General features: G+C 45.1%; 1 protein-coding gene across 10 annotated transcripts in view; it reads left to right on the top strand.

Annotated features, from left to right (window-relative positions):
* Nucleotides 1-2,087: 2,087 nt before the first annotated feature.
* Nucleotides 2,088-8,563, top strand: part of PASD1 (PAS domain containing repressor 1) — a 96,336-nt gene continuing 89,860 nt past the window's right edge. For 5 of the 10 annotated variants that reach the window (XM_083422296.1, XM_083422305.1, XM_083422304.1 and 2 more), the window contains exon 1: nucleotides 2,089-2,583. The gene's annotated coding sequence lies outside the window, so the exon portion shown is untranslated. Of the gene's footprint in view, nucleotides 2,584-2,756; nucleotides 2,925-8,563 lie in introns of those variants that run through there. The other 5 variants (XM_083422295.1, XM_083422300.1, XM_083422299.1 and 2 more) reach the window with 3 other exon arrangements.

Genomic DNA, 8,563 nt, shown 5'->3' with positions numbered 1-8,563 from the left:
CTCACTGGTCAAATTTCTTTCTGTTGGGAGTTTTAAAGCCAGTGCTAGAAAGAAAAACAAATTAAGGTGGCATCCCTAGCAATGAAGGAAAGGGGAAATTGCTGTCTCTGACTGTTCACAAAAATAGATGGGGCTTAACTCAGTCTTTCCCTGCTCTGGAATATTTTCTTCCTGTGAAAGAGGGACTTTTTGTTAAGAGAAATGGCACTTTCCATCCACTGAAGGGCATTCCTCCTCCCGCTCCCCCCCCCCCCCCGGCCAGGCCAGTTCTTGTATTGTGTTCCAGGTTTGAGAAGCGGCATTAACAACTTATCCTAATATTTACCTTTTAACAATATTTAAGTCCGAAAAGATTTCATGTGATTGTGTCTGCTAGGCTAATATATGCAAAGTACTGGAAATGAGCAAACAACTTCAAAGAAAAAGTAATCCAGCATTAAAGGAGTGGGTCACAAAACTGGAACATGTCTGAATGAAACTGAAAATGATTTACATCATACTGGAATGTCAAGACGAAAAAATACTGCTGTTGTTTTTTCCCCCTTGCTTAGAATGGGAGTGTTAAACCACTCCCTCAGTAAAACGGTGTGTGTCTCTGCTTAAGTTATTTGCTTATTTTTGTGATGTTATTCCCCTATTTTATTCTTTTGCTAATTCACCCATTTCAGTGCTTTAATGTTTGCAAGCTGCTTTTAAACAGAAAAGATGCAAATTATATATATTACGTGTATATAATTGTATTGTATATACAAGTGAAGCCTGGACACACTTTGTACATGCTTGGAGGAACTGTTAGCCCAGCAGGGTTGTGGAGCTGTGGAGTTTGAAGGGAAGGCTTCGTAGTTCAGTGGCAAAGCACCTGCTTGGCATGCAGAAGGCCTCAGGTTCAATCCTTGGCATCTGCTTAGTTGGGGCACAGTATATTAAGCTGAATAAAATCAGTTTTCCCTCCTCCGGGGTGTGCCAAAAAGCAAGAGAATGAGAAACAAATTCTGTGTGGGTTCTAATGAAGCCATCACACACACACACACACACACACACACACACACATCCAAAACGGCGGGAAAGGAGAAGCCCGTTTGTTCGCCTCGTTCGCGCGCGCGCTCCCTTCCCGAGCGGCCCTGGAGCGCTTGGGCTCTCTCTTCCTCTTTGCCTATGTAGCTGTTGCCACCGACGCTCAGCTCTCGGGCTGACCTACTTTCCACGCCAGATTCCCAGCGTGCCAACCTGGGGAGCGCGCAGCACAGGAGCGCGCAGGAGCGCGACAGAGAGAGCACTGGGAGCCCTTGCTTGTCAACTCTCCGTGGCGGCAGCTCATCCTAGGATGGGACGCCTCGCTACGCTACGCTGCCTGCTTGATGCTGCTCCCGCCACCGCCGCTCCTCGGTCCTTTGGAGTTTGGCTGCCATCACTACTTCAGGAGGGATGTTCCTGAAATGGGTTCTTCCTCCTCTTGGCTGTGCCAAGCGAGACAGATAAATAAATAGCGCGCGCGCACCCACATTTATACCAAGGCTCTCCTTCAGCGTGGGTGGCACTCTCTAGCCACCTCCGCCTGGCTGGGCATGATTGGGATGGGTTCAGTTGAACCCTTCCCCGCCTCCACCCCCCCCCCCCCACATAGCAACCCGGCTTCCATTACTATCCAATATCTGGACGGGGTGGTGGGGTGGTGGTCCGGCTCTCTTCTGTCAGAGATTCCCATTAAGGCGCGCTCCGTGGGAACATTTCCCCCTCATGCCCAGCGAGTTCCTTCTGTCGGTGCTTGAGAATGCGCTGCTCCTCTTCTTCACGTGCACGAGTAGGTCTCTCAGCCTATCTACCTAAATCTCCCCTCCTCTAAAGTAAGAGAGCTCTTCGTTACGCGCGTCCCACAGCACAGCAGAGGTTCGCTTCCCCGAAGCGCGCCGCCGCCGCCGCCCTACTCAGCGCTTCTCGCACAGCTCTTGGCAAAGCGCTCTCTCTCTCTCTCTCTGTGTGTGTGTGTGTCTTCCTTCCTTTCCTCCAGTCCCGTCCTCCGCCTCGGCCCTCCCTTCAAAAGATGTGGCTGGCTGACTAAACTGACTGGACTTCTCCGCGAGCTAGAGGCGCGCGCACGCGCTCACGGGTCCTACTGACCCAGGAGGAGCGGCGGGAGCGCGCCCGCAGCCCGGGCGATGATGCCAAGGGAGGACGGGCTAACCCCAGCAAGCCGTGCATGTATGTGTGTGTGTGAGTGTGTTGGGGAGTTACACAACCAGTCAGGGCAGATTGCGTGCTGCAAATGTTGAGTTTTCCCCAAGTAAGCCAAAGCTCCCGTCTATCTTTCTCCACCTCTTACTTGGACCAACCCCGTCTTCTTATTTTTATTTTTAATTTTTTTGGGGGCGCCCCTTCAAGTGCCCTCATTGTTACCACTTTCTGGAGACGTTTCCCTCCGCCCTTCCTTAAACAGTTTTCGGTTTTATTACGACTGTTGTTGTTATTCTGCTTGGGAAGGCGAGAATCGAAAAGATGATATGTGGTTCCTTCTCCTGGAGGCTGGCACCAGAACTGAGGACCCTCGCTGTTGTTGCTCGGGCATCTTCCTAGAAGAGAAGCTGGGTAAGTTCTTGCACTGGGGGCAGTTCGACTTTCTTTCAAACCGGGGTTCTCCCCCACCCCCCACCACAGCGCGGTATGTTTGTTTTGCATATTTGCCTGGCATGTGCAGGCAGTCTAGGTGCCCGATGTGGGTGGTAACTTACTCTGTGCGGCATAAAAGTTTTGGGTTCTGGGGGTTGTCGGGGTTTATTTGCTCCCCTTGGTTGCAAGGCAATTGTTTTGTTTTGCAACTGCCTTTCCCTTTAATGAAGATGCCTGCAAGGTGAAGGAAATGGATGTGTTGGAAGATTCCCGGTCCGTCCTCGTTTCCTGATCTCCCAAATCGCGCTAAAGTCCTGTTGGTAGGACCTTTTTAAAACTCGCAGCAATGTATTTCAGCCTGAAAAGTAATTTTCTTTTTCTTTCTTTCTTTCTTTCTTTCTTTCTTTCTTTCTTTCTTTCACAAACCAGTGGAATGTGACAGGTTTTGACATCCAGGGAATCTTTAGCTAGACCAGGGCAGATTGAAATGGTCTTGCTAGGTGTATATTATAACTTTGAATCAAATCAGAACCATGGAAACAAATGGAGACGCATCTTTAATTTAAAGTCATCAAGGCTTACCTGTGTCTGAGTAGATTTCGGCGAACAAATAGCATAATTGATTCGAAATAGTATGCATAGTTTGAGTTTCAAAGGTATCATATAAGGTATCATATAAGGAAGAAGGCTGTTCCATAGTGTGCCCAGTTTGCTGTAATAGAGAGTGATTTATCTTAGGTACAGATGAATGTGGTTGTGATGGATGTTGCCAGCTTTCTCAGTCTTTCATTGCAGAAGTCTATTAGAATGGTCCAACAGCAAAGGGGGGGAGCTAAGTTATATTCTGGAATATAGATGTTTGATGCGAGGTCAAAAAGTTACTCCCTGTCTGACTTTGCAGACTGCTTATAAACAGGGAATTGTGGAAAACTGCTTATCAGCCGACAAAAACTGTAAATTGATTGCTCTTGTGAGTGGTTTGTATTAGAAATGTACAGCTAAGCCGTGCCCAGGTGACTCAGGCAGTGTCATAACCATCTTACAGAATGCCTGGCCTTTGTAAAATTACACAATCCCAAATGTCAGATCTGAGCCACCAGATATCCCGTTTTACCAGTCTACCTTAGATCCACCGTAAGTAGATTTAGAGAAGCAGCCCTGCAATGAATTGGAGGAGGAGGAGGAGGAGGAGGAGGAGAGGGGCAGTTGAGATGACATGATAATTAGTTGGGCTGTGATCTTCAAAACATACTTGGGAATAGTGCCATGAGCTTTAGTGGGAATAGTGAAGAACAAGTGGACTGAAAACTACAACTTTAAACAATTGAACAAACATCCTCCTGTTTCAGGAGAGATTTTAGGGGGATGGGGTTGGTATTAGCAAACCTTTTTTAGCAAGGTGCACTTGAAAACAGACATCATTATCCTCAGACATCCTTAAAAAGGGTGCAGTAGGAATATGCTAAGAGGGAAGAGATTTATTACAGGGAGATTATTTTACCTTGCCCAGTAAAAGCAGTGTTGATCTAATTAGTGAGACAAAATGTTCCATTTGTTCAGACTCTGAAATGTCAGGAGTCATTCTGTTTCTTAATAACAACAACAAAAACCCATACTGCTAATTCGCCTGTAGTTGCCTACCCTAATTTATGGGATTCTTTTCTGCTAATACCTGGGGCTTTGGATAGGTCCATCACCTGATGAAATATATCTTAGCTGATTGGTTGTATGAATTTTAATTGATTCACCAATTAATTAAAGGCAGACGAATCTGCAGAAATGCACATGCAAGGAAATCAATACCGCTGCAAAGAAAGTAAGTAAAACGAGTTACTTAAAAAGAGGGATTAGCTCCTGTGTGAGGCAGAATAATGTGGTATCTAATAGCAGATTTTTTTAAAAAATAGATATTTTAATACAAAAACTGTGCATAGAGTGTTTTGCAATACATAGTTTTTGTAAGCCCCTGTAACACTTTTTTTTTCAAAAAAAGTCTGCTGTTAGTTAATCAGCGTTAACATATTTTTAGTAAATCAAGTTAGTTTTTTTAAGAAAAAAGAAAAAACACACTAATGTTAAACCATTTAATGGCCTAATAGTGCACATCTATGCTCAAAATAAAGGCATGCTGTGTTCCTTGAAAGTAAAGCCCATTGAACTCAGCGTAATTTACTTACAAATGTTACAGCTCTAGTTTTGGACTAGTAAGCAGCTTTTAAGATCCAATATCAAAATTGGTATGGACAAGTTTGCTGCAAACAGTGTACCATCTTATGGGGGGAGGGGAAGCACTTGTACAGTATATTAGGTGTGGGGAAATCTGAGGCGCCAAATGCGGCCCCCCAAAGTCACTCTATTTGGCCCTTGAGATTTGGTCCAGGCCACACCCTTTTACAAGGTCATGCCCTTGTCATGTCAGGCCACATCCCTCTCTCAACCAGCCCCGCCCTGCACTCTCAAGTCGTTTTGACTGACTGGAGCAGGCTTCCTCAACCTCGGCCCTCCAGATGTTTTGAGACTACAATTCCCATCACCCCTGACCACTGGTCCTGCTAGCTAGGGATCATGGGAGTTGTAGGCCAAAAACATCTGGAGGGCTGAGGTTGAGGAAGCCTGGTCTGGAGTGTATCAGTGAAATGTAATAATGCCTCTTGCTTGCCTAGATAGAAAAGCAGTGTGACTCTAAGGGAGAACATGAAAAGATGTGTGTGGTGTAAAAAAAAAACCCCTCTGACTATACAGCCCATGAGCTATGAACATCCTTGTTTCCTTAGATTCTCAACCTGTGCACAGCAGCGGAGGAAGCTGCTCAGGCGCCTGGGGTGAGCTGCCCATAGGGGTAGGGTGAGCGATCCATAGGGGCAGGACGAGTTGCCCTTAGGGGTGGGGCGAGGGCAGGGCGAGCCGCCCACAGGGGCAGGGCACCCCACGGGGCCTCTGGAGTCTGCCTGCCTCCTCCCACTCAGCCGCCCTACAGCTGGGAGGGAGGCAGCAGGTGGACAGTTTGGGCAGGAGAGACGCATGGCTCAGGCACAATGCAGGCCCCGCTAGTGCCACCTGGCATTTTGTCACCCCACCTGGGGTGACCCGCACCCACCACACACCCCTTCCTCCGCCCCTTCCTGTGCATTTCAAAGGCACATAAGTGATTTATAGATAGAAAATGAAGAAGTTGGCATGTTCAGATGCTTGGACACTGGTGCAGGATGGTCCCAGAGACCCATAGCTATCAGGATTTGATCTATTATGTTCATCAGAGGCTGTGGCCTGTGTGGGGTAGTGGTTAGAGTGTTGGATTAGTGCTTCAAGTCCAGAAGGGGACTTTGGACTAGTCAATACCTCCCAGCCTAACTTACCTCCCAGGGTTGTTGTGGGAATCAAATGAGGAGGTGAATCATGTCCATCACATTGGGCTCCTTGGAGAGAAAAAAGTGGGATACAGTGGTACCTCGGGTTACATATGCTTCAGGTTACATACACTTCAGGTTACAGACTCCGCTAACCCAGAAATAGTACCTTGAGTTAAGAACTTTGCTTCAGGATGAGAACAGAAATCGTGCTCCGGCGGCAGCGGGAGGCGCCATTAGCTAAAGTGGTGCTTCAGGTTAAGAACAGTTTCCGGTTAAGAACGGACCTGCGGAACGAATTAAGTACATAACCAGAGGTCCCACTGTATAAAAAATTAATATAAAAAAGCACAGGTGGGCAACTTTGTCACCCAAAGGCTGCATGCATCCCCGATGTCATTTTATGTGGTCTTCTTAGGATCATAGAAGGCTTGTCATATACCAAGTTAGAACATTCGTCCACAGATGGTATTTAACATCCACCAGTTTGGCGAAAATGTCTTTAAAAAGTAAAAAAAAGGTATTATGTTGGAAGTGTGAAGAAAATGAGGGATACTTTTGCCACATTTGGTGGTCCTGTTAAGTAATTAAGGAATATTGGAAAACTATATATAATGAATTTAAAAATATATTTTTAAAAAAAACTTTCCCCAAAGACACCTGAGATTTTCCTCTTGGGGGTGGTAACAATAGATGTCTCCCCTCCACACAAAAAACTGAAAGAGTCTATTACTATACGCCATTGCCACAGATAGAACCTTATTGGCACAAAGGTGGAGAACAAGTCTAGTACCCACTAGGGAAGCTTTTAATGTTTGATGTATCACAGTGTTTTAATATTCTTTTGGAAGCCGCCCAGAGTGGCTGGGGAAGCCCAGCCAGATGGGCGGGGTATAAATAATAAATTATTATTATTATTATTATTATTATTATTATTATTATTATTATTGGAAGAATGGCAGTGTAAAATGCTCTAGTATGCTGAACTGTCTGGTCTGATGAACAGGATAAGAGAAAATGAAGATAGCGAATACAAGGCGGAATAGATAATGTTTATTGACTATTTCAAGAAGCAGTACAGACAAATACACAGCTTAGCAGGTCTTGAGTAAGTCCAGCAGAGTTGAAATATATATTTTAAACAGATTGGATGATTAAAAAGGTGTGGATTACACGGAGTAGCAGAAAAGCAAAGGAACCAGGAAAAGTGTGGAAGGGAAGTCATACGGTATATGTATACATACTGTATTTGGTACGAAGATGTAAGTGGGACAGGGGGAGAGGAGGGGGTTTAAAGATGCTCTTTGTTCCTGTTTTGGAAAATGCAAATTAAAAAAATGGAAAAAAGAACATTCGTCTTTATGCACTGTACACTGGCTGGCTCTCCAGGGTTTTAGGCAGGAGGCATTCCCAGCTATACCTGAAGATGCCAGGGACTGAACTTTGTACCTTTTGCAGGAATAGTAGATGTTCTGCTACTTAGCCGTGATCTTTTCCTATTCCTACATCCCATCAGGGCAGCTTCCTTCCCGTTTGCATCCTTATTTTCCTGGACTTTTAAAAGCTTTCCCTCACTCTTTCTGTGCAGTTTTAGATCAGTTGGAAGGGGCAGTTTTTCGCATCATGGAAATAGACGGTTTTTGATTAAATTATTGCTTGTGTGGCTTGTATATGTTTTATTCACCAGCTGTCTGAGAAAAAAAAGTGCATAGGCTTCTACCATACATGTGTGAGATACTACTTTCACTTGAAAAGCAATATACATATTTGAGAGTAGCTGCTTCAACCCCAGTGGGGCTTACCTCTGAGTAGAACTTCGTAGGTTCGAGATTCTCAGTTAGTCATAGAGAAAACTAAAGCAGGGTTGCGTCTCGCTCCATCCATCATTAGCTCTGACTCTGCCCACTATGGAATGGGTTCCTAGAGGAATGAATGAATGAATAAAAATAAAAAAAAAAACAAAAAAAAAACGTTACCCTTCCTGATGCAGACCACTCCATTTAAAGTACATTACGGCAGTTTTGTGTGCAATCCTAACCATATCTCCTCAGAAGTGAAACCTATTGAATTCAATGGGTCTTTTCCCCAGATAAGTGGGACTAAGATGGCAGCCATTTTTTATTTTTATTTTGGTGAAGACAGCTTGAATCAGAAAGCCTTTTGAGTGGAGTTGGAGGCAGGGATGTCAACACAAATAAAATACTGGAGGGGGCAGGTAAGCCCCACCCCACGTAATTGATCACAAAATGTGGCATTCACACCATGCCTATCGACTTTGGGGGTTTTCTTTTGGGGAGCGGGGTAGGATGAAAGGACCTCGGCCTCTAGGAGTTGTCATAGCAAGTAGGCCTGATAACCACTCTGGGGTCTTTTATATTCTTTATTTATATTCTTTATTAAAAATAAAAAAGAATTATAAGGCGAAAGAAGAAGAAAAGGGAGAGGGAAAACTTATAAACTTACAAGATTGTTATTATACTCATCCTAAACCTGGAATTGGGGATGCGGGTGGCGCTGTGGGTTAAACCACAGAGCCTAGGACTTGCCAATCAGAAGGTCAGCGGTTCAAATCCCCGCGACGGGGTGAGCTCCCGTTGCTCAGTCCCTGCTCC

The sequence above is a fragment of the Podarcis tiliguerta genome (assembly GCF_965153285.1).
Source record: "Podarcis tiliguerta genome assembly, chromosome: Z".
Taxonomy (NCBI): Eukaryota; Metazoa; Chordata; class Lepidosauria; order Squamata; family Lacertidae; genus Podarcis; species Podarcis tiliguerta.
This window is presented reverse-complemented; position numbering and strand designations above follow the sequence as displayed.